Source organism: Nycticebus coucang, chromosome 16 (assembly GCF_027406575.1).
Source record: "Nycticebus coucang isolate mNycCou1 chromosome 16, mNycCou1.pri, whole genome shotgun sequence".
In the NCBI taxonomy this organism is placed as follows: Eukaryota; Metazoa; Chordata; class Mammalia; order Primates; family Lorisidae; genus Nycticebus; species Nycticebus coucang.
The window spans coordinates 5,647,567-5,670,659 of NC_069795.1; the positions used below are offsets into that span (position 1 = coordinate 5,647,567).

Consider the following 23,093-nt stretch of genomic DNA (forward strand, 5'->3'; position numbering starts at 1 on the left):
AACACATTGGAAGGTCTCTTTCTTTTCTCATGCAGGCATCTGAAATCAATAATTTATTTATCAAACATTTGAGAGCCAGATATGTACTAGTGAGATCAATCAAGCAGTCAATCATGGGCTTCTTTCCAACCATCTAAGACCAAAGTATAGTTTCTATTTCTCTTTGAGGAGACTCCTTATTTATGTTATTTGTACACTTATCTCTAGTTGTGGGTTTGTTTATTTGTTTGCCTCTTGTGGTTTGTAGTCTGCATATATTTTTTAAATAATATGTTGCATTTTCTCAGTTTAAAAATAACAATCAAAGGAAAACAAATGGTGCACTTGCCACAACCCTTCTATTTTTTGAGAAAGAAGAAAAAGAGGGGAGAAGAAGGTGCCAGACACCTTTTTTGATGCGGAGAACAATTGAATGATTAAAAATCCCCTGAGGCAGCTTCCCTATTGCACAGCACATCCAGGTCCACTGGGAAGCACTTCCTTCAAAAATAAAAGCCTGTCATTCAAGAGTATCTGCCCCTTAACGTTTTATTTCAGCTCATATTTGAAGTTCCATGTTGCATTATTACACAGACACCAGATAAACAATACATTTAATTAGTTTATATCAATGATCATATTTAATATTGTGGACATTTCCATGACATTTTTTTCCTTAAAATTATGCTTGCTATTGTACAGATGTTCCCTCTGTCTAGCCCTTAAGTTGTTTCCAGTTTTTTGCTATGGTAAATAGTGCGCAAAGTACATTACTATGTGTAAATACAATGCACACATGTGTAATTGGGTTTTCGCAAAGTCCTAGAAGTGAAATGGTGTGAGGCCATGTAAGGCTCTTGGTCTGTAATGGTGAAGGACAAATGGTGAAGGAGAACCATGGTCTGCTTAGTAGCCACTGCAAACCTGTGAGGTTTGACCCCCAGCTGTGTGAGGATGCATGTATGGCCCTGCATTCTGGCCAACCAGATCCTTCTTTATAATCTTTATAGCTTGATGAGTGAAAAAGGCTTGCTCTTTTAATTTGCATATTCAGATCACTAATGATTAAAAGGTTTCATCTTATGTTTACCAATCACTTCTTCTCCTTTGGGACATTTCTTATTCGTTTTACTTACACACTTACCTCTATTCTTTATTTGCTAGAGTGTTTTTATGAAGGTTAAGTAGCCCTTCATCTGTCTAGATGTTACTGACATCTTATTCCTTCTTATCACTGATTTGCATATTAAGTGATAGGAGCTTTTTTACTTTTAAATTTCATGTGCAGTATCAAATCTTTCATTAAAGGCAAAATTAGAAATTGCAAAAACAAATTTTTTTAAAGTTAAATTCCCCCCAATACTGACACTCGACGATGACCAAAGTTAGCTACTCCTGCACACGTTTTTTGTCGAGCCTTTTGGGCCTGTCTCCAAGCAATTGTCTTCCCATCTTTACATAAATGAATTCAAAACGTTTTCGACCATATGATTGTTTTTGGCTTATAATCTTCTTTCTTCAGTTAACAATATGTTAACTTGTTAAATACAACTTGTTAAAGTGTCTTTTGAGTTTATATTAATACAGTAACAAGTCCCTTGAACTATCTGTTGTCTTAGTTAAGACTGAGTTCAGCCACTAAATTCACAGGGTTTATCTCCTCCTGAGAGGATTTAGGAGTAGGCAGTGCAGGGCTACGTAGTCAGCTCTCCTAAGCCAACAAGGACCCAAACTTCATATGTTGAGTAGAGTTCTGCCGCTCTTAGCAGGAGTCTCTCCTCCTCAACAGAAGCCCAGTGAGCCCCAGGAGTAAACTACTTTCACATTTCTGTGGAGGAAGAAGAATGAAGGGAGAGGATCCCCTCTCCCACCAGAGTCAGCTCCTTGCCCCTGGGGGTCTTTCCAGGATTTTGTCACAGATGGGTTCTGCTAACATCTCCCTGGATCACTTTCGGGGTCACCCTAGCTTTCAGGGGTCTGCAAGCCAGGGCAAATTCAATGTGTGTGATTTTACTAAGTCAGGGTGACTAGTTATCTCCACCATTATTGTTGAATGCTGTCTTTTAGGGTTTTCTGTAATGTTTTGCTCTTGGAAAGTATCATGACTTCTATCACCTTTGCCTTTGTATACGTGCCTGCTTTCCTTGTGAATAAATCTACATATGGAAAGTTGCTGGCTCCCAGCGTGGTGGTTTGTACGGCTTTGGGGTGCACTAATCATTTCTTGGAGTTCCTTTCCTTTGTGCATCCTCAGAAGTGCCTGTTTCTTATGACCAAATAATACTAGATATTATGCTCACTTAAAAAATATTTTCCCAATCTAATAGAAGGATATTGATATTATTATTATTATGAAAATAATAAGGATGTTTCTTAAGGAAAACTTTAGCCCTGCTAAGGCACTGTGCTTCCTGTCATCAAAATAGTCACTAAGAGTATAAATGCACCTCCCTTGTGCATGACAGAGGTGTAGATTACCCAGACTGGTGTTGTTTTCGAGAGAGATGCAACAACTTCGTCCTGGTGCTGCAGAGTCCCACAGTGCATCAGAGTAGTTGAGGTTGGCTACTCCAGAGATGAAACCTTCTTTGCTGAAAAATAAGGTTATTGCATGTTTGACCTTGAGTCTAGATACCTAAAGTCTAAGACATTCAATTCAGTCTTCTGGGGATTTTTCTTTCACATGAACAAATTAAGCCTCTTGTTTATTTAAAAATTATGGCTTCATCCTGTTGTTAGCCTCCCTTCAGTGAAATGCTTTTCTCTACATGTGCATCATTTATAGTGGAGGGAAACTGGTCTCAGTTGCTGTTCTAAGGACTGGGGCCATCTCTTTGTTAGCTTCTGAGAAGCCAAGAGGGGCTGCCAAGGCCAGAAGATAGATAAGGCACCAGCCCCTGGCTTGCCCTGGCACCCTTTCCTCTCTCCGACTATCCAGATTCCCTGACCTTCAGGAAAATTTTGGAGGTCATGGGAAAGTCCTAGGATAAGAATCAGAGCACCTAGCAGTGGGGATAAGGGGTGGGGTGGCACAGTGGGAGCAGTTTGTGTTTAAAATAGCATGTCAGCATTTCCCAGCCGGAGGTGCTGTTGAGCAAAGCCACAGCCTATCCAAGGGGCAAGAGCTGAAGGTCAAGGGACCAACTAGTGCCCAACCCAGGGGCAAGGTGGGTTTGTGCCTAGAATGGACACAGGTGGGACAGAGGGAGTGAAAGAAAGCCCCAGAGGTCCTGGACTGGGTCCTCATCAATCACTACACAAACAAGGATCTGCCCTGATGGGGAGCAGACATCGGGAGTTGTGATGGTAGAGCGCTCTCCCTCTGCTGCCCAGAGATGAAGCCAGAGTCAGGAGCTCTGGGAGTGATCCACAGAGGTGCTGTCATCTGCCCAGCACATTTTAAGGATCACCCAGGTGGGGGTGGCTGTATTAAAAGCAGACTGTGGAGAACCCCAAAGAGTCAACCACAAGACTCCTAGAAGTCATCAGAAAATACAGTAAAGTTTCAGGATATAAAATCAATGTCCACAAGTCAGTAGCCTTTGTATACACCAATAACAGTCAAGATGAGAAACTAATTAAGGACACAACTCCCTTCACCATAGTTTCAAAGAAAATGAAATACCTAGGAATATACCTAACGAAGGAGGTGAAGGACCTCTATAAAGAAAACTATGAAATCCTCAGAAAGGAAATAGCAGAGGATATTAACAAATGGAAGAACATACCATGCTCATGGATGGGAAGAATCAACATTGTTAAAATGTCTATACTTCCCAAAGCAATCTACCTATTCAATGCCATTCCTATCAAAATACCTACATCGTACTTTCAAGATTTGGAAAAAATGATTCTGCGTTTTGTATGGAACCGGAAAAAACCCCGTATAGCTAAGGCAGTTCTTAGTAACAAAAATAAAGCTGGGGGCATCAGCATACCAAATTTTAGTCTGTACTACAAAGCCATAGTGCTCAAGACAGCATGGTACTGGCACAAAAACAGAGACATAGACACTTGGAATCGAATTGAACACCAAGAAATGAAACTAACATCTTACAACCACCTAATCTTTGATAAACCAAACAAGAACTTACCTTGGGGGAAAGACTCCCTATTCAATAAATGGTGTTGGGAGAACTGGATGTCTACATGTAAAAGACTGAAACTGGACCCACACCTTTCCCCACTCACAAAAATTGATTCAAGATGGATAAAGGACTTAAATTTAAGGCATGAAACAATGAAAATCCTCAAAGAAAGCATAGGAAAAACACTGGAAGATATTGGCCTGGGGGAAGACTTCATGAAGAAGACTGCCATGACAATGGCAACAACAACAAAAATAAACAAATGGGACTTCATTAAACTGAAAAGCTTCTGTACAGCTAAGGAGACAATAACCAAAGCAAAGAGACAACCTACACAATGGGAAAGGATATTTGCATATTTTCAATCAGACAAAAGCTTGATAACCAGGATCTATAGAGAACTCAAATTAATCCACATGAAAAAAGCCAACAATCCCTTATATCAATGGGCAAGAGACATGAATAGAACTTTCTCTAAAGACGACAGACGAATGGCTAACAAACACATGAAAAAATGTTCATCATCTCTATATATTAGAGAAATGCAAATCAAAACAACCCTGAGATATCATCTAACCCCAGTGAGAATGGCCCACATCACAAAATCTCAAAACTGCAGATGCTGGCGTGGATGTGGAGAGAAGGGATCACTTTTACACTGCTGGTGGGACTGCAAACTAGTACAACCTTTCTGGAAGGAAGTATGGAGAAACCTCAAAGCACTCAAGCTAGACCTCCCATTTGATCCTGCAATCCCATTACTGGGCATCTACCCAGAAGGAAAAAAATCCTTTTATCATAAGGACACTTGTACTAGACTGTTTATTGCAGCTCAATTTACCATTGCCAAAATGTGGAAACAGCCTAAATGCCCACCAACCCAGGAATGGATTAACAAGCTGTGGTATATGTATACCATGGAATACTATTCAGCCATTAAAAAAAATGGAGACTTTACATCCTTCGTATTAACCTGGATGGAAGTGGAAGACATTATTCTTAGTAAAGCATCACAAAAATGGAGAAGCATGAATCCTATGTACTCAATCTTGATATGAGGACAATTAATGACAATTAAGGTTATGGGGGGGGAAGCAGAAAGAGGGATGGAGGGAGGAGGGTGGGGCCTTAGTGTGTGTCACATTTTATGGGGGCAAGACATGATTGCAAGAGGGACTTTACCTAACAATTGCAATCAGTGTAACTGGCTTATTGTACCCTCAATGAATCCCCAACAATAAAAAAAAAAAAAAAAAAAAGAGAAAAATGTTTAGAAATAAAAAAAAAAATAAATAAATAAAAAATAAAAGCAGACTGTGAGGAGGCAGTGATTGTAGTTGGCCACCTCTCAGGAGGCCCTGGACAGGACGTGGCTGAGGCCAGGTGAGGGCAGCAGAGGGGGACACATGGCTGGACTGTGAATGTCCCCGGCTGATGGACTGGCTGAGGATGTGAGAGAAAGGGAGGAGCCCTGGCCAGTGAGGAGAATGCAGGTGTGTTGCCTGAGATGGGGCAACTCCAGGAGGGCAGATCTGAGTCTGGACAGCACCCTCTCTCTATGGACACAACAGCCACTTTCCAGTGTACGTTACGATATGTTTTCTAAATATCCTAATTTTTAAAAATAAACATTACCCCCATGTCAGCGCTCAGACCCGCATTCTAGCCTGCCACACACGCCCAGGTTCCATGTTTGCCCCCGTCCCGCGCTGGGTGACTGCACTCACCACGAGTCCTTGGCCGTAGACATGCCGAGCCCTTCCCTGTTGACAAGGTTCCATTCTTGCTCTTCGACACACTACTTCCTCAGAGGAACACAGGCCATCTGATTTCCCTGTGGAAGGAACTTAATCTTTTTGCTTGTGTGCACCAAAGAGCTGACGTGACGTCTGGTAACTGTACAGTCTGGATTTTCCTGTCGTGGATTTGGGGCCAGTCTCCCTTAGATGTCATTTGCCTATGGAACGTGTAGCTGGAGTCATCGTTTTCTTTTTTTGATGACGTGTACCTCTAAGCATTTGTCCTCTTGCAGTTTTCTTTCCTTCTTCCGTGCTCCGTAGACTCATCGTTTACCTTCCAAAGCAGTCATTTTCCTCTCCGGTTTTTTAACGCATTTGTTTCCAGTTTAACATGTTTGATATTTTCCGATTTCTATCCCCGAGTGTCTCCCCCCGTGAAGTCTGTCCTCCCTTGGGCCCTCCCCAATCCCGCCTCCCCTGTCATGGTGTCAGATTTTCCCCCTTCTTTCTCCAGCTCTGCCAGCTTGCATTTCACTCCTGTACGTGGCTATTTAGTTCACAGTTTTCATCCAAATCATGGCGACACTTTCTGGTGAGATTTTCATCACCCCGTTTCTTGCTCGATTTCTTTCTTCCATTTTTCTCCTGGTGTCTGGCTACGTGCTGGCTTCCTTTTGATACGGTGGTTCCCTTCTCTCTGGGAGTGCATTCCAAGACCCCCATGGATTCCTGAAACCTTCAATAGTACCAAGGCCTCCATAGGGTGTGTCTTTTCTGATACATACTTGCCTATGATAAAGTTTAATTTATAAATTAAGTACTGGAAGAGGCTAACAACTAAAAGGACACAGCAAATATTAACAATAAGCTGTAATAAAATTTATGGACATGAATGTGCTTGTTCACGCTCTCTCCCCCCCACCCCCACCCATGTCCAAATTCCTTATGGTACTATACTCACCATTATACAGCCATGGTGACCACAGGTAACTGAAACCATGGATAAGAGGAAACTGTTATACTCACGTGGCCCCTGAAGGAGATTGCTTGGTGCAAGTGTCTGATTCCTCTTATAATCCTACCTCTCTGATTCTCAGCTGGACCAGATCTGGGGCAGCCCTGCCAGTGCACTCTGCCTCTCCTGATGGAAGTTCACGCCTCACATGCCACCGCATTGCTGGTGTTTGCCGAGATGCACAGCATTGGGCCTATTGCGTGGCTTTCTGCCCGCACCTCTGCTCTGTAGACACTGTTGGGTGCTCATTTACCTACTTTGTAGTTGGAACTTGAGCTGCTTTCTAGTTTCATAGAAAATGGAGTTACTAATCCATTCGTGGGTGGATGGGCACTTGGGCTTCTTCCATGGCTTGGCAATTATGAATTGAGCTGCAATGAACAGTCTGATGCAAATATCTTTATTGCCAAATTATTTTTGGTCCTTTGGATATACCCCTAGAAGAGGAATTGCAGGATCAAATGACAGGTCTACATTTAGATCCCTGAGTGTTCTTCAAATTGTGGTATATGTATACCATGGAATACTATGCAGCATTAAAAAAATAGAGACTTTAGGGCGGCGCCTGTGGCTCAATCGGTGGGGAGCCGGCCCCATATACCGAGGATGGTGGGTTCAGGCCCGGCCCCGGCCAAACTGCAACCAAAAAAAAAAAAAAAATAGCCAGGCGTTGTGGCGGGCGCCTGTAGTCCCAGCTACTCGGGAGGCTGAGGCAGGAGAATCGCCTAAGCCCAGGAGTTGGAGGTTGCTGTGAGCTGTGTCAGGCCACGGCACTCTACTGAGGGCCATAAAGTGAGACTCTGTCTCTACAAAAAAAGAAAAAAATAGAGACTTTACTTCTTTTATGTTTACATGGATGGAGCTGGAAAATATTCTTCTTAGCAAAGCATGGAATGGAAAAAATATATATCCAATGTACTCAGTACTACTGTGAAACCAATTTAGAATCATTCACACTTGCATATGAAGAATGAAACACAACTATAGCCTAGGATGAAGGAGGGAGGGGAGGGAGAGAGGAGGGGAGGTAGGTGGGTTGATAGAGGGAGGGTTAGTAGGGGGACCACACCTATGGAGCATATTGCAAGTACAAGTTGGATCTATCAGGTGTAGAACACAAATGTCTTAATGCTGTAATTGGTGAATGAAGTGAAGGCTATGTTGATTAGTAGGATGTAAGCACTCCAATTTGTACAAATAATCAATGCATCGAATCCCATAATGGCATAAATGTATTTATGATCTATGTATAAATGACTTAATAAAAAAGGAAAAAGAAAATGGAGTTTACGTTTTCCAGGCCTTTCCCCACTTGCTTTTGTGTAGCTCTTGGGTTGACAAAAAGAAGCGCTGGTCTATGCTTCCATCTTCAAATCTGAAATCCTGTTGTTTATGTAGAAAGTTTCGTTGCATTTGAGCTTTATTTTAGAAAATAAAAGTACAGTAGGAATCTAACAGGACTAGTCAAACCATCAATTAGAGACTAAGCTATGAGTTCAAACCTAACCACAGCACTTGTCGCTATACACAAATTATTTGCCCTATGTGAACCACAGATTTCTTGCATGTGAAACAGATAAAATAAGGGGATTATTGTGATGATTTAGTATGATTCATAAAAAGCATTTATTATGGTTCCAGGCACTTAGCAATTAGTCAATGCCTATTAGCTGTTATTATCATTACTGTCATTCCCATCAACTCACATGGGTAGCTGATTGTCTTAAAACTGTTTATTGAGTAGCCCAACCTTTTCCCACTGACTTGAAATGCTTCAAAGTCTGGGGAAAAAACATGAATCCTGGACTCTGCTTTTTAGCCCTCCCTCTGTTCCACTGATGGATTATCTCTGTCTCCTAATAATGCATATATTTTAATATTTGGTATGACAGTTCTCCCCTGATTATTTTTCTGTTCCAAATAGTCTTTGCTTTCTTAAGTTGACTTTTATTTACTCATTTCTTCTAGATGAAGGTTAGGAAAATTTTATCAAGTTCCCAAAGAATTATTCTGGAAAACTAGGAGTATTGTGAATTTAAAGGTTAACATGAAGAACATTAGCTTCATCTGAATATTGACCGTTCCCAGCCAGCACCGTGGACAGTCTCTCCATGTATCCAAGCTTTCTTGGTGACATTAGTAATGGTATTGCTGTCTGTCTATTGGTCTGTGGGGGTGAATGAATCCTTACAAGCCACTGCCTCCCATTCCTTCTGATCTTCCTTGGTTTTCTGGGTGGACAAGTGCTGCCTCGAGAGCCAGTCTCTGTGGTCCCTGGTCCCCTCGTGTCTACATCTCTTTCTTTTCCCACTAAGGAGAGGGATCCCCAGTCTAGGGAGTTCTTATTCTCTCCATTCTTCAGCACCTACAAAGGGCTGCACGCTGGACTGTGCTCCCAGCCTTAGGCCCAAGTGTTTTCTATTGTCCAAGATTTTAGCCTCATTCCTCAACCCTTCCAGACAGTTGCTATCTGACCTTGAATGCGAGCCCCACAGCCGTGGCTCAGAGCGAGTGTCCCCTTCACACCCAGTTCTAGAGATTGGATCCCTGATTGTCCTCATGCCTTGCTCTGGCCATCTCCCTGGGAGCAGTCCCTCCATGCCTGGCCTGCCTCACTCTTCCTAGCAGGGAGCACCAGAATCGAACCTCTGACCTCAAACTTCACTGAGGAAGCTGCTGCCCGTCTGCCATGTCCCTTCCTGCCTGTCCATCTACACACCACTTGATGCTCTGGCCATGTCTGCTGCCAAACTCTCCATTTGTCCTGCTTTTCCAGCCTTGTGGGTTAGAGCTCTTCCATGCCAGGGGTTTACTGGAACAGCAGAGATCTCCTTAGGTCTTCCTGGCACCAGTGCACCAGGGTGACCCAGGCCCCGCACCAGTGCACCAGTGTAACCCAGGCCCCGCACCAGTGCACCAGTGTGACCCAGGCCCCGCACCAGTGCACCAGTTTGACCCAGGCTCCACACCAGTGCACCAGTTTGACCCAGGCTCTGCACCAGTGCACCAGTGTGACCCAGGCTCCCCTCCAGTGTGACCCAGGCTCTGCACCAGTGTGACCCAGGCTCCGCACCTGGGTACCATTCTGGTCCTGATCTCTAGGCCTATGCTCTTATCTAGCTCTCCTTGTTATCTCTGGAACCTAAGTATGTGATAAGATGTGACTCCTGCATGAATACAAGGAGAGAATTCAAATAATACGTGACAGCGAAAAAAGTAACCTTTCCCTGGGGCAAAGGGTGGTAAAAATAAACCCAAGTTCACTATCCAGCATGGATCCCCAAGTTCTGCGTGCATGTTCCCTGAGTAGGACAGTGGTCCTCACTAAGCAATAGGAGTTGTGGAGGAAAGGCTGTAAGCAGGACAGAGAAGAGGAACGTTCAAGGTAATGTTTTCTTTTCTTCCTTTGATAGTATAAAAACATCTTGTTGGAGATGAAAACCTTCTGCCTTCCACGGCTGTGCTGAGCTGAGCAGTCTCGGCAGCCCGGGAGCTGCTGTGGAGCCTCCATAGGCCCCTCTCTCAGGGAAGCTGCTGCTCTCCACACCCAGCTCACCCCGCCTTCATTCTTCCACTCTCCATCTTCCCTCCCTCTCATCCCTTTCCCCAGGACAGTCTTCTGGATGGAGGAAGCCACAGTGAGGGCAAACGTTTGGGGAGCCCTTGCTCCGGGAGGAGGTGGCTGGAGACCTTGGATGGTGGCCACAGCTGCAGGGCGCCTTGCAGGCCCAGTGCAAAGCCCTGGGGGCATTGGCATGACTGAGCCTCCTCAGTGCCCTCTGGTTTCACACGACCCTTTGGCAAGTGCTGATTATGGTCAGTTCATGGTTCAATTTTTCTGATAAATGAAGGCACAATGCTCCATCTTGCTGATAGGAAGAGACTCTTGCATATGAGGTACAGTTGCAGTGATGACGTAAACGTGCTAACCCAGCAGACTGCCAAGTCGTAACAACTCCTGAGCAGACTCAAAGCTAGTCTATGAAAGTGACCTTGTTTTCAATGGACCGGATTCTTCAACACAGAAATGAAGGGATTAATGGGAGATAATTGGGGTGCAAAGTGAACATAACCATGTGCAAATTTACAGAAGAAGTAACCCGGGTGGTATCTCAGAGTGTGGTGTTTTATTTAATACAGGGAAATAGATGCAAGCAAAATTTTGGAAGGACGGGATAAACTCAGAAGCCGTTTAGGTACTTGGGAAGTGTAGGAACCGTGATAAAGTACCCTCATCAGTGGTGACAATGACCTGTAGCAACAAAGCAGTAATTTGTAGAAATCCTCCCAAAGGCAGCTGCAAACCTGGGCATCTGCCTATGTACCAGTTTGCTTCTTCTGAAGGAAAGTAATGGCTTCTCCCTCCTTACACCTTCCAGATGGTGTTTAGGTGCCTCTCACTGGTAGCATATAAACCAGTGAGCTGGGAAATGTAGTTTGCAGGGTTCCAGCCCCTGCAATGTAGGGCACAGTGGGAAGGAAGTGCCAGGACTAAGGATTGATACGAACATCTGATACAAGATTTGCATGACACAGATATTAGAGGCACTTGCTGTCCAGCGACAGAAACTTTTTTCGGGATAGCTTTCCATCCTGGAACCAGACCATTGTCTCAGGACTGTGCCCCATCCCCTTCTGGATTCTTCTCTGTGACAGGACATCCGAGCCCTCGTCCACCTCCACGGAGCCAGAGCCCGTGTCTAGCTGCCAGCCCTTTCTCAGGTACACCTGCTGCTGCCCTCACCAGTGTTGTCTCTTCACATCTCCGCCTCGATGTTGGTGCCTACTGACTCCCCGCAACCCACAACTGTTCTCAGAGAAGGAGAACCCTCTCCCCGAAGAAGGAAAACAAATGTATTCTTCAGGAAAACCCCACTTTCTTCATAAGGAAGAAAGGGATAGTGTTCTTGGTGCCTTGGTAAGGAGAAAGAATGGCTCACAGCCTTACCTCTTGGATGCAGCCTGGAAGGGCAAAGGAGCTCCCCTTTCCTCAACTTTGTTGTTCTTCAAATGAATCTTCTTCCTCCCTGTGAGGGGACTCTCTCAACGTGCTCACTGGCCAACTTCTTGTGGTCCTTACGTGTAGACTTCTATACTGGTGTTCACGTACTCTAGTTTCCCTTGATGTGAATGACAATCCTAAATCATATGTAAATTGATTTTTCTCCTCATTTTGTCTATGATTTAAATTAAGGATGGAGACAAAATAAGCCTCTTGCTCCAAGGCACATTGAAGTTTCAGAGGGCATTTGAACACGCCCTTTTGATTCTTAGGCAATTTCCCTCTCTACTGGACCAGCAAAGGCGTGTGGGTGGAAGAAAAGATAAAACAGATAAAACAGTTACAGTCGAGCCTCTGTAAGTTGACCACTCGAGGGAGTGCAACAAACTGGCCAATACACGGAGGCGGTCAGCGTGAGGAACGAGGCCTGCTGTACTGACACGTCTGAAAATTCGGTCAACATAAGGAGGTGGTCAGTTATAGAGGTTCTGCCATTTCTAACTGGCTGCTGCCTTCAAAGTAGGCTCACTTGATGACACTCAGCTGTTCTTTTCTCCCTGTCCCCACACCCTCAGTCCCTAGGAACACAGCTAGGCATATCTTTTCAATAAATAAGAAAGGTCATCCACTGTTAACATAACCTATAATTCAGTATGTGCCTTGCTTAGCCCTTCAGCAGTTCATTTTCATGTAATGGAGCATAAAAATTGTTCCCACTTGACCCCAGCTAGCCAAAGAAAATTGGCAGCTTTTTAATTAATGACTGCTGGTTGCTGTATTGTGTTTTCTAGCTAATTACCCAAAGTGCTTACCTTGTGCTAAGAAGATTACAGGATTTTGCACATTGATGCACTGGTTAAATGTTACTCTTTAGAATAATGATGAATCTAAAGTAGATGACCAATAATTCTACCAAACCACGGTGAAGTTTGTTCCCTCGAGTTAAATGAGTGCTGACCCTCAGAGCTGTAGTCCTCACAAGAGACGGATTGGTTGGCACAGTGTTCACTATTTTTCCATTTAGGAAGCATGATTAGATCCTTATATGCAGTAACCCTTCAACGTAGGTTCATTTCTATGATGAAAAAAAGATTTAATGTTTTTTAAATTCACTTAATACTTTATTTCTGTCTCCATAAAAACCTTTCAGTAATGAAGGGGCTTATCTTGTTCCAAACAAGAATTAACAAGTCATCTTTTTCTGCTATTTAATTGATACAACTTAGATATGTAGTGACGATTTATGTTGTAATCCTTTAATGTTTCAACTGTGACAAGTATTTTGTTGATGAAAATTCTTTAAGGAAAGGAAAAAAATTGTATCGTTGATGTGAACAATTCTATAACTTTCTCCTTTCTTTTCTTCTTTTTTATTTTTCTTAGAGACAGAGTCTCACTTTATCATCCTGGGTAGAGTGCCGTGGCATCACAGCAACCTCCAACTCCTGGGCTTAGGCGATGCTCTTGCCTCAGCCTCCCGAGGAGCTGGGACTATAGGCGCCCGCCACAACGCCCAGCTATTTTTTGGTTGCAGTTTGGTCCAGGCCAGTTCGAACCTGCAATCCTCAGGATATGGGGCCGGCGCCCTACTCATTGAGCCACAGGCACTGCCCAATTGTATAACTTTCTCAAACCATACCAGCATTTTATTAGATTTTTTGGATCTTTTTGAAAACACTATTACATAATTTGAGATGTTCCTATTTTCTGTTTTATGGCTGTATTTTTTAAATCCTATATTTGATTAAATTTTTAGTTGGTGCTCATATTCATGGGACTGGATCTTTTGCCCCAATTTACAGTGCACTTTGAGAAACCCATCAATACGCAGTATAAATTTTCAAAATGTGTATCAAATTTGAGTATTTAAATACAAATTGAAGGCTTTTTTTCTTGATTTTTATGTTTCCATAAAGTCCTTTATCTTTATACTAACAAATACATAAGAAGTTATCTTACAATTTACAAAACCAAATTCTTTACAAATGCAATTCATTTAGAAAAAAGACATGTGACGGCTCAGTGGATGATGACGATGTAGCTGACAATACCCAATATCCAACTATGATTAAAATAGTAAGAACCCTCCAAAAAGAGTTTTATGAATTAGGAGCATAGGAACACATTCTTTTTATTTTTTCTTTTCATTAAATCATAGCTGTGTACATTGATATATTCATGGGGCATCATTCACTAGCTTCACAGACTGTTTACCAAGTTTCACATATACCCTTGTAAGATGCACTGCTGGTGTAATCCCACCAAACCCCTTCCCTCTGCTCACCTCCCCACTCCCTCCCCTCCCTTTCCCCCTTCCCCCATTCTTAGGTTGTAACTGTGTTATAGCTTTCATGTGAAAACCATAAATTAGTTTCATAGTAGGGCTGAGTACATTGGGTACTTTTTCTTCCATTCTTGAGATACTTTACTAAGAAGAATATGTTCCAGCTCCATCCATGTAAATATGAAAGACGTAAAGTCTCCATCCTTCTTTAAGGCTGCATAATATTCCATGGTGTACATATACCACAATTTATTAATCCATTCATGGATCGATGGGCACTGGGCTTCTTCCATGACTTAGCAATTATGAATTGGGCTGCAATAAACATTCTGGTACAAACATCTTTGTTATGATGTGATTTTTGGTCTTCTGGGTATATGCCCAGTAGAGGGATTACAGGATTGAATAGCAGATCTATTTTTAGTTCTCTAAGTGTTCTCCATATCTCTTTCCAAAAGGAATGTATTAATTTGCATTCCCACCAGCAGTGCAAAAGTGTTCCCTTTTCTCCACATCCGCACCAACATCTCTGGTCCTGGGATTTTGTGATATATGCTAGTCTCACTGGAGTTAGATGGTATCTCAAAGTAGTTTTGATTTGCATTTCTCTGATGATTAAAGATGATGAGCATTTTTTCATATGTCTAAAGGCCGCGCGCCTGTCTTCTTCAAAGAAGTTTCTCTTCAAATCCCTTGCCCAGCCTGCGATGGGATCCCTTGTTCTATTCTTGCTAATGAATTTGAGTTCTCTGTGGATTCTGGTTATTAAACCTTTGTCGTAGACATAACCTGCAAATATCTTCTGCCATTCTGAGGGCTGCTTGCTTGCTTTACTTACTGTGTTCTTGGCTGTGCAGAAGCTTTTTAGTTTGATCAGGTCCCAGTAGTGTATTTTTGAAGCTGCTTCAATTGCCCGGGGGGTCCTCCTCATAAAATACTCGCCCAGACCAATTTCTTCAAGGGTTTTCCCTGCACTCTCCTCTAGTATCTTTATAGTTTCATGTCTTAAGTTTAAATCTTTGATCCAGTGAGAGTCTATCTTAGTTAATGGTGAAAGGTGTGGGTCCAGTTTCAGTCTTCTACAGGTTGCCAGCCAGTTCACCCAGCACCATTTGTTAAATAGGGAATCTTTTCCCCACTGAATGTTTTTAATTGGCTTATCAAAGATTAAATAACGGTAAGTAGCTGGGTTCATCTCTTGGTTCTCTATTCTGTTCCAGACATCTACTTCTCTGTTTTTGTGCCAATGCCATGCTGTTTTGATCACTATTGATTTGTGGTATAGTCTGAGGTCTGGTAGCGTGATTCCTCCTGCTTTGTTTTTATTTCTGAGTAATGTCTTCACTATTCGAGGTTTTTTCTGATTCCATATAAAACGAAGTATTGTTTTTTCAAGATCTTTAAAGTATAACAGTGGAGCTTTAATAGGGATTACATTGAAATTATATATTGCTTTGGGTAGTATGGACATTTTAACAATGTTGATTCTTCCCAGCCACGAGCATGGTATGTTTTTCCATTTGTTAATATTTTTAGCTATTTCTTTTCTTAGAGTTTCATAGTTCTGTTTGTAGAGATCTTTCACGTCCCTTGTTAGATAAATTCCCAAATATTTCATCTTCTTTGGCACTACTGTGAATGGGATAGGGTTTTTTCAGCTTGACTATTGTTGGTATATATAAAGGCTACCAATTTATGAATGTTGATTTTGTAACCTGAGATGCTGCTGTATTCCTTGATCACTTCTAAGAGTTTTGTAGTAGAGTCCCTAGTGTTTTCCAGATATACAATCATATCATCTGCGAAGAGAGAAAGTTTGATCTCTTCTGACCCTATGTGGATACCCTTGATCACCTTTTCTTCCCTCATTGTGGTGGCTAAAACTTCCATTACAATGTTAAAAAGCAATGGAGACAATGGGCAACCTTGGCTGGTTCCTGATCTGAGTGGAAATGATTCCAATTTAACTCCATTCAATATGATATTGGCTGTGGGTTTGCTGTAGATGGTCTCTATCAGTTTAAGAAATGTCCCTTCTATACCGATTTTCTTAAGTGTTCTGATCATGAAGGGATGCTGGATATTATCAAAAGCTTTTTCTGCATCAATTGAGAGAATCATATGGTCTTTGTTTTTTAATTTGTTTATGTGCTGGATTACATTTATAGATTTACATATATTGAACCAGCCTTGAGACCCTGGGATAAAACTGACTTGGTCATGATGTATAATTTGTTTGATGTGTTGCTGGATTCTGTTTGTAAGGATCTTGTTGAATATTTTTGCATCTATATTCATTAGTGATATTGGTCTATAATTTTCTTTTCTCATTGGGTCTTTTCCTGGTTTGGGGATCAGGGTGATGTTTGCTTCATAGAACGTGTTAGGTAGTCTTCCTTCTTTTTCTACCTTTTGGAAAAGGTTGAGTAATATAGGTACTAATTCCTCTTTAAAAGTTTGGTAGAATTCTGACGTGAAACCATCTGGTCCCGGGCTTTTCTTTTTAGGGAGGTTTTGTATAGTTGATGCTATTTCAGAACTTGATGTTGGCTTGTTCAACATTTCCACTTGATTCTGGCTAAGTCTTGGAAGGTGACGTGCTTCCAAGTATCGGTCAATTTCCTTCAGATTTTCATATTTCTGAGAATACAGTTTCTTGTAATATTCATTAAGGATTTTTTGGCTTTCTGAGGAGTCTGTTGTTATTTCGTCTTTGTTGTTTCTGATTGATGAGATGAGAGATTTTACTCTTTTTTTCCTGATTAGGTTGGCCAAAGGTTTATCTATTTTATTGACCTTTTCAAAAAACCAGCTTTTTGATTTATTGATCTGTTGTATTATTCTTTTGTTTTCAATTTCATTTAATTCTGCTCTAATTTTGGTTATTTCTTTTCTTCTACTGGGTTTGGGGTTGGAATGTTCTTCCTTTTCTAGTTGCTTGAGATGTTCCATTAAGTTGTTAACTTCTCTATTTCCATTGTCTTGAGGAAGGCTTGCAGTGCTATAAATTTCCCTCTTAGAACTGCCTCTGCAGTGTCCCAGAGGTTCTGATAGTTCGTGTCTTCACTGTTGTTTTGTTCCAAAAAGTTGGCAATTTCTTTCTTAATCTTATCTCTGACCCAGCTATCATTCAGCATAAGGTTATTTAACTTGCATGTTTTTGTATGAGTAGGCAGATTCCTGTTGTTACTCAGCTCAAGTTTTATTCCATGGTGGTCCGAGAAGATGCATGGAATAATTTCTATTCCTTTAAATTTACTGAGGTTAGACTTGTGACCTAAGATGTGATCGATTTTGGAGTAAGTTCCATGGGCTGATGAGAAATATGTGTATTCAGTTTTGTTGGGATGAAATGTTCTGTATATGTCTGCTAAATCCAGGTGTTGGATGGTTAGGTTTAAATCTAAGATTTCTTTGCTCAGCTTCTTGTTGGAGGATCGATCCAACACTGCCAAAGGAGTGTTGAAATCTCCGACTATTATGGAGCTATAGGAAATCAAGTTGCTCATGTCTGTTAGAGTTTCTCTTATAAATTGAGGTGCATTCTGGTTGGGTGCATAGATATTAAAAATTGAGATCTCATCATATTGAGTATTACCCTTAACAAATATGAAGTGACCATTCTTGTCCTTCCTTACTTTTGTTGGTTTAAAGCCTATTGTACCTGCAAATAAAATTGCAACACCTGCTTTTTTCTGATTACCATTTGCCAGAAATATAGATGACCATCCTTTCACCCTGAGTCTGTATTTGTCTTTTAAGTTAAGATGTGACTCTTGTATGCAACAGATATCTGGCCTGAATTTTTGTATCCAATCAGCTAACCTATGCTTCTTTAGAGGACAGTTTAAGCCGTTCACATTAATGGAGAATATTGATAAGTCTGGTGAAGTTTTGGGTATCGAGTTTTTCAAAAGTCCAGTGGGCATTTTTAATCCTTTCACCAGTGTGGAAATTGGAGTTTGATCCGAAGTTTCTGAGTGAGTTTACTTTTGTGGTATAGGATTGGGTTGGTCATTATGGAGGATAGGTCTGAGAATATCCTGAAGAGCTGGTTTGGTTATGGCAAATTTCTTCAACATATGAATGTCATTAAAGTATTTAATTTCTCCATCATAAATGAAACTCAGTTTAGCTGGATACAAGATCCGGGGTTGAAAGTTATTTTGCTTTAGGAGATTAAAAGTCAGTGACCACCCTTTTCTCGCTTGAAAATTTTCAGCAGAGAGATCTGCAGTCATTCTAATATTCTTCCCTTTGAAGGTAATGGTTTTCTTTCTCCTGGCAGCTTTGAGGATTTTCTCCTTCATATTAACTTTAGTGAAGTTAATTATGATATGCCTGGGGGATATCTTATTGGGGTTGAGTCATGCTGGGGTTCTGAAGCTGTCCGCTATCTGAATTTCAGAATGTCTAGGCATGTCTGGAAAATTCTCTTTCATAATTTCATGCAGAAGGGCCTCTGTGCCCAGCAAGGCCACTTCATCTGTTTCTGGAACTCCTATGATTCGGATATTCACCTTCTTCAAATTATCCCAGAGCTCTCTGAGAGAATGATCCATTTTTGCTCTCCATTTCTCTTCCTCTTTGAGAGTTTGGGAGCATTCAAAGGCTTTATCTTCGATGTCAGAAATCCTTTCTTCTGCTTGCTCCATTCTGTTGCTGAGGGATTCTACTGTATTTTTCATATCTTTGAGGGCTGCAAATTCTTGCTTCAGTGTGTCTAAGTCTTTGGTGGTTTTGTCTTTAAATTCATTAAATTCTTGATACAACTTTTAAATTTCTCCTTGAATTCCTAATTCCACTTTGTTAATCTTGTCTGCAATCCAAATTCTGAATTCGATTTCTGACATCTCAGCCAGTTGTTTATGAATGGGATCTTCAATTGCATCTGCCATATCTTTCCTTGGGGGGGTTGATCTATTCTGGTTATTCATGTTACCAGAGTTTTTCCACTGATTCCACCCCATGGTTGTTTTACTTCCTCTGATTTTTTCCCCTGGGGCTTTTTCGAGGGCCTGTATAGTGTTGTGGCCTGAGAAACTGGGGCCCTGTCTGGTGTGGTGGGGCTAAGTGATTCTGTCTTGTTTTCAGGTGGTTTCTGTTCCACCCTAGTGAAACAGATACTCTGGATTGAAGTCTCAGCTGTGGAGAAATATCAGCAATTAAGTCACCCCACCTCCCACTGGCAAAAAATTGGAAAAGATAAATCAAACCTTCCTACCACTGTGCACCCAGGGCACCACCTGATTTGTCCTAAGGCGATTGGTTCAGTTCAAAAAGTCCAAATCAATTGTCTCAGTCTGCACCTGTCTCAGGTGAGAGAGTTTAAGAGGTCTCTGGGAACTGGATCACAGGGGTCTGGTGACTACTCTGTTGTGGCTTGCTCCAGTGCTGCATGGAGTCAGGAGGAGCCACCCAGCCAATAGATCAGTCTGGGAAAGTTGATGCCTCCTCCCCACCTTGCACTGCTGTCACACCCAGTCACTGATAGCCCTGCAGTTGGCTGACCCAGTTGCCTGTAGTGAATCGGTACTCCAGGGGTTTGCACCTGCCTGAATCACAAGGAAGTCTGCCAGGCCACTGCGCTCTGCCTCTTTCTAGCAGGAGGAGGTGAGCCCTGACAACCTCGGATGCTTGATGAAGGTTGGGGGGTTTTCACTCAAGTCCAGTCTTGCCCCTGATTAATGTTACTGACAGAACAGAACAGACCAACTCTGCGTTTCCCCTGCAGAAGAGAAGCTGAATTGAGTTCCAAATCAGCTTGTCTTTGTTCTTGTATTGTCTATAGGCTGACGATCCCCTGAGGGCCAGGTGCGTCTTAGGTTTAGTAAAGCGGACCTCTGGGTCAGCCCCGCCCTGGGAGTTTCCCCGGTTTGCAAGTTGGAGTAGCCTAGGCAAATCCTATACTCAGAGTCTCTGGTTGCCCAGAGAGACAGGGGATGTGACTTCAGAATATTCGGTAGTAAGCCGTATTGCTAGCAAAAGAGGGCTGCTGTTTTATGGCTCAGGCAACCGCTGCTCCGGTGTAGCTCCCTTCCAGCCAGCCATCCTCTCTCTGCTCCCGTACCCCAGAGTCTGCACTGACCAGCTGCAGCCCAGCACTGTCTACACCCCTCAAGCAATCACCCAAGTGTCTGGACCCCTGGGGGACAGGCCTCCAGACCTTGGAGCGAGAGCAGAGGGGAGTGCAGGGAGCTCTGGGAGCCTGGGGTTGTGAGCAGAGAACACACACAGCTTTACGCAGTTTTATGCCTGGCCATATTGTCACCAAAAGACAGCTGTCGCACTGTGCCTCAGGGAACTACCACTCCGGTGCAGTCCCCTCTCTGCCAACCGGGACTGGCCTCCAGACCTCAGTGTGAGTAAAGGGGAGCGCTGGGAGCTCAGAATTCCAGGTAGAGACTATATACAGTTTATACAGTTTTATGCCTGGCAGGAGGACACCGTGGCACCCTAGTAGGGGAGGTAGGTCCAGTTTTTAGAGGGTCTCCAGTTTTTAGAGTAGTGGGAGGACCTTTGAAATCTGCCCGATTGTTTGTGGGGCACTCTGAGCCGTTCTCATGGGGGAGGGGACTCCCATCCGCTTGGTGATGGATTTTGTACCTTTTGTTTGTATCCTTGTGGTCGCAGTTCACCTCAGTGGGGTTGATGTGCGTTCTTCAACCTTCTCTCTTAGTGCAGCTCAAATCCACCAGGTTACTTGCTGAATTTTTGTCCTTTAACTCTCCTACTGGACAGGAGCCTCTGTGGAAAGCTGGCTTCAGTCAGCCATCTTGTCTCCTCCCCCCGAGACACATTCTTAAAACCCAAAGCACTTTGGAAAATAAAGAATAAAAAGACAATATGCTCAGTAGAAAAATAGGCAAGGTATGTAAGTGGGGTGTTTACCAATGGACAAGTACAAATGGCCAGTACAGTCATGAAAAGATGCTCAACATTATTTACAAGCAAAAACAAAACAAACAGAAAATACGAATCAGCAAAAAGATACAATTTAAAATAATAACATATGGTGTATTGTATTGATGAAGAATAGAGATTAATAGGGTACATGTGTGAGGGAAAAATTAACCCCTAGTCAGCAATGATGCAGATAAAATTGGTACAATTTCAGCAAGCAATTTAGCAACAAACTGTTTTAAGATTTTTTTTTTTTTGAGTTTTAAAATCTTGTCTGTGGATTTTTTTTTCCTTTTTTTTTATTAAATCATAGCTGTGTACATTAATGGGATCATGGGGCACCATAAATATGCATAACCTTTGGTTGAGAGTTCTTCCCAAGAATTAGACCCACAGATTGCCTACCACTGTGTCTCTTTCTCTGCTGATGGACTGATGAACAAGTGGGGTGATTCACTGCAACTTGAATTGCTCTTCTTGTAGAGTGGGAGAGACACAAAGTCACATCATCATAAAATGATTAGATAATGAAAAACAGAATTTTAAAAAACAACAATATCATATGTTCACTCTGAGCCACACCACAGTTTACGAACTTCCACACTTTATGAAGGTGGTTCTACAGTATTATCTCCATTCTTCAGGTAAGGAACTGAAAACGTGTGTCTAACTTACCTGTTTTTCACAGTGTATTAGTAATCTGTTGGCTGTGCAACAAATTGCCCCACACTTACTGGCTTAAAGTAATATTCCTGGGGGTCAAAAATGCAGCTGTGGCTTAGCAGAGTCCTCTGGCTCAGGGTCTCTCCTGAGCAGTCAAGGTGTTGGCCACATCAGAGTTTAACAGAGGAGGGTCTTGTCCCAGACTCACAAGCCCACTCGTGTGATTGTTGACAGGATTTAGTTTCTCAAGGAGTACAAATGGGAGTCCACCCTCAGTTCCTTCCCGTGGCAACCCTCCACTGACAGCTCATGGCATGGCAGCAGAGTGAGGACACAGAGGGAGAGGACTGGAGGTCGTAGTCCTTTCACTCATAGCTATTTGCCCAGTTCTTCCCACGGTGTGGGTGCTCAGCAAAAACACTAAACCCTATTCGTGTTAAAACAGAGGGGACTGCTTATGTGTACTTAGAAAAATGATAGGAAGGCTATCATCCTTTCAGTTGGTGGGATTGGAATCTCGGGGTGAGAAAAATAAAAAGGAATTTACTTTTTTACTGTTTGTATTTTGTTAATAAAAAATTCACACATTCTCTAATCCAAAAGTCTCATGTTTTGCAATTATGAGACTTTCACCAATTATGTTTTTCAGAATCACTCATTTACTGACATTCTTCCATTATCAAGCATTTGTTAAAATCTTCTGTGAACTTTCACATGACGAGCTAATTCAAAGGTGTGAGTGTTGCAGGTGTATGCCCCCTCTTCCAACTTTACAATTATCTTATATTTTTAGTCCTCTTACCTTTAAACCAGGTATCAGATAACTACGGGCCAAAGTTTATATACTGCCCACAACATGTTTTGTAAATAAATTTTTTGAAATACAATCTTCCCACTCTATTTATGTATTTCCTATGGCTGCTTCATGAGTCAGTGGCAGACGTGAGTCGTTTTAACAGCACCTGTGTGGCCTACTAACATATTTACTATCTGGCTCTTTATAGAATAAGGTTGGCAATTTATGCCTGAAAATGTTCAATATTTCTATCCATGAACAAACCATAACTCTCCACATATTTAGGTCTTAAGAACTTTTATAATTTTCAGTGGGCCAGTCTAGCAAATATTTTGTTAGATTTGTTTCTAAATATTTCACATTTTGATGCAAATGTATTATCTTTTTTTTTTTTTTTTTGTAGAGACAGAGTCTCACTGTACCCCCCTCAGGTAGAGTGCCGCGTCACACGGCTCACAGCAACCTCTAACTCTTGGGCTTACGCGATTCTCTTGCCTCAGCCTCCCGAGCAGCTGGGACTACAGGCGCAAATGTATTATCTTTTTAATTTCAATTTTTAATTACTTGTTATCAGTATATATAAATAAAATTGCCTTTGATTTTTAAATATTGATGCTGGATCAC

At 42.1% G+C, this 23,093-nt stretch overlaps 1 protein-coding gene across 3 annotated transcripts in view; it reads left to right on the top strand.

The window, feature by feature from the left end:
- The window catches only part of DSCAM (DS cell adhesion molecule), a 738,786-nt gene that overhangs the window by 487,369 nt on the left and 228,324 nt on the right, over nt 1-23,093 (top strand). The gene's annotated exons all lie outside the window — the stretch shown is intronic.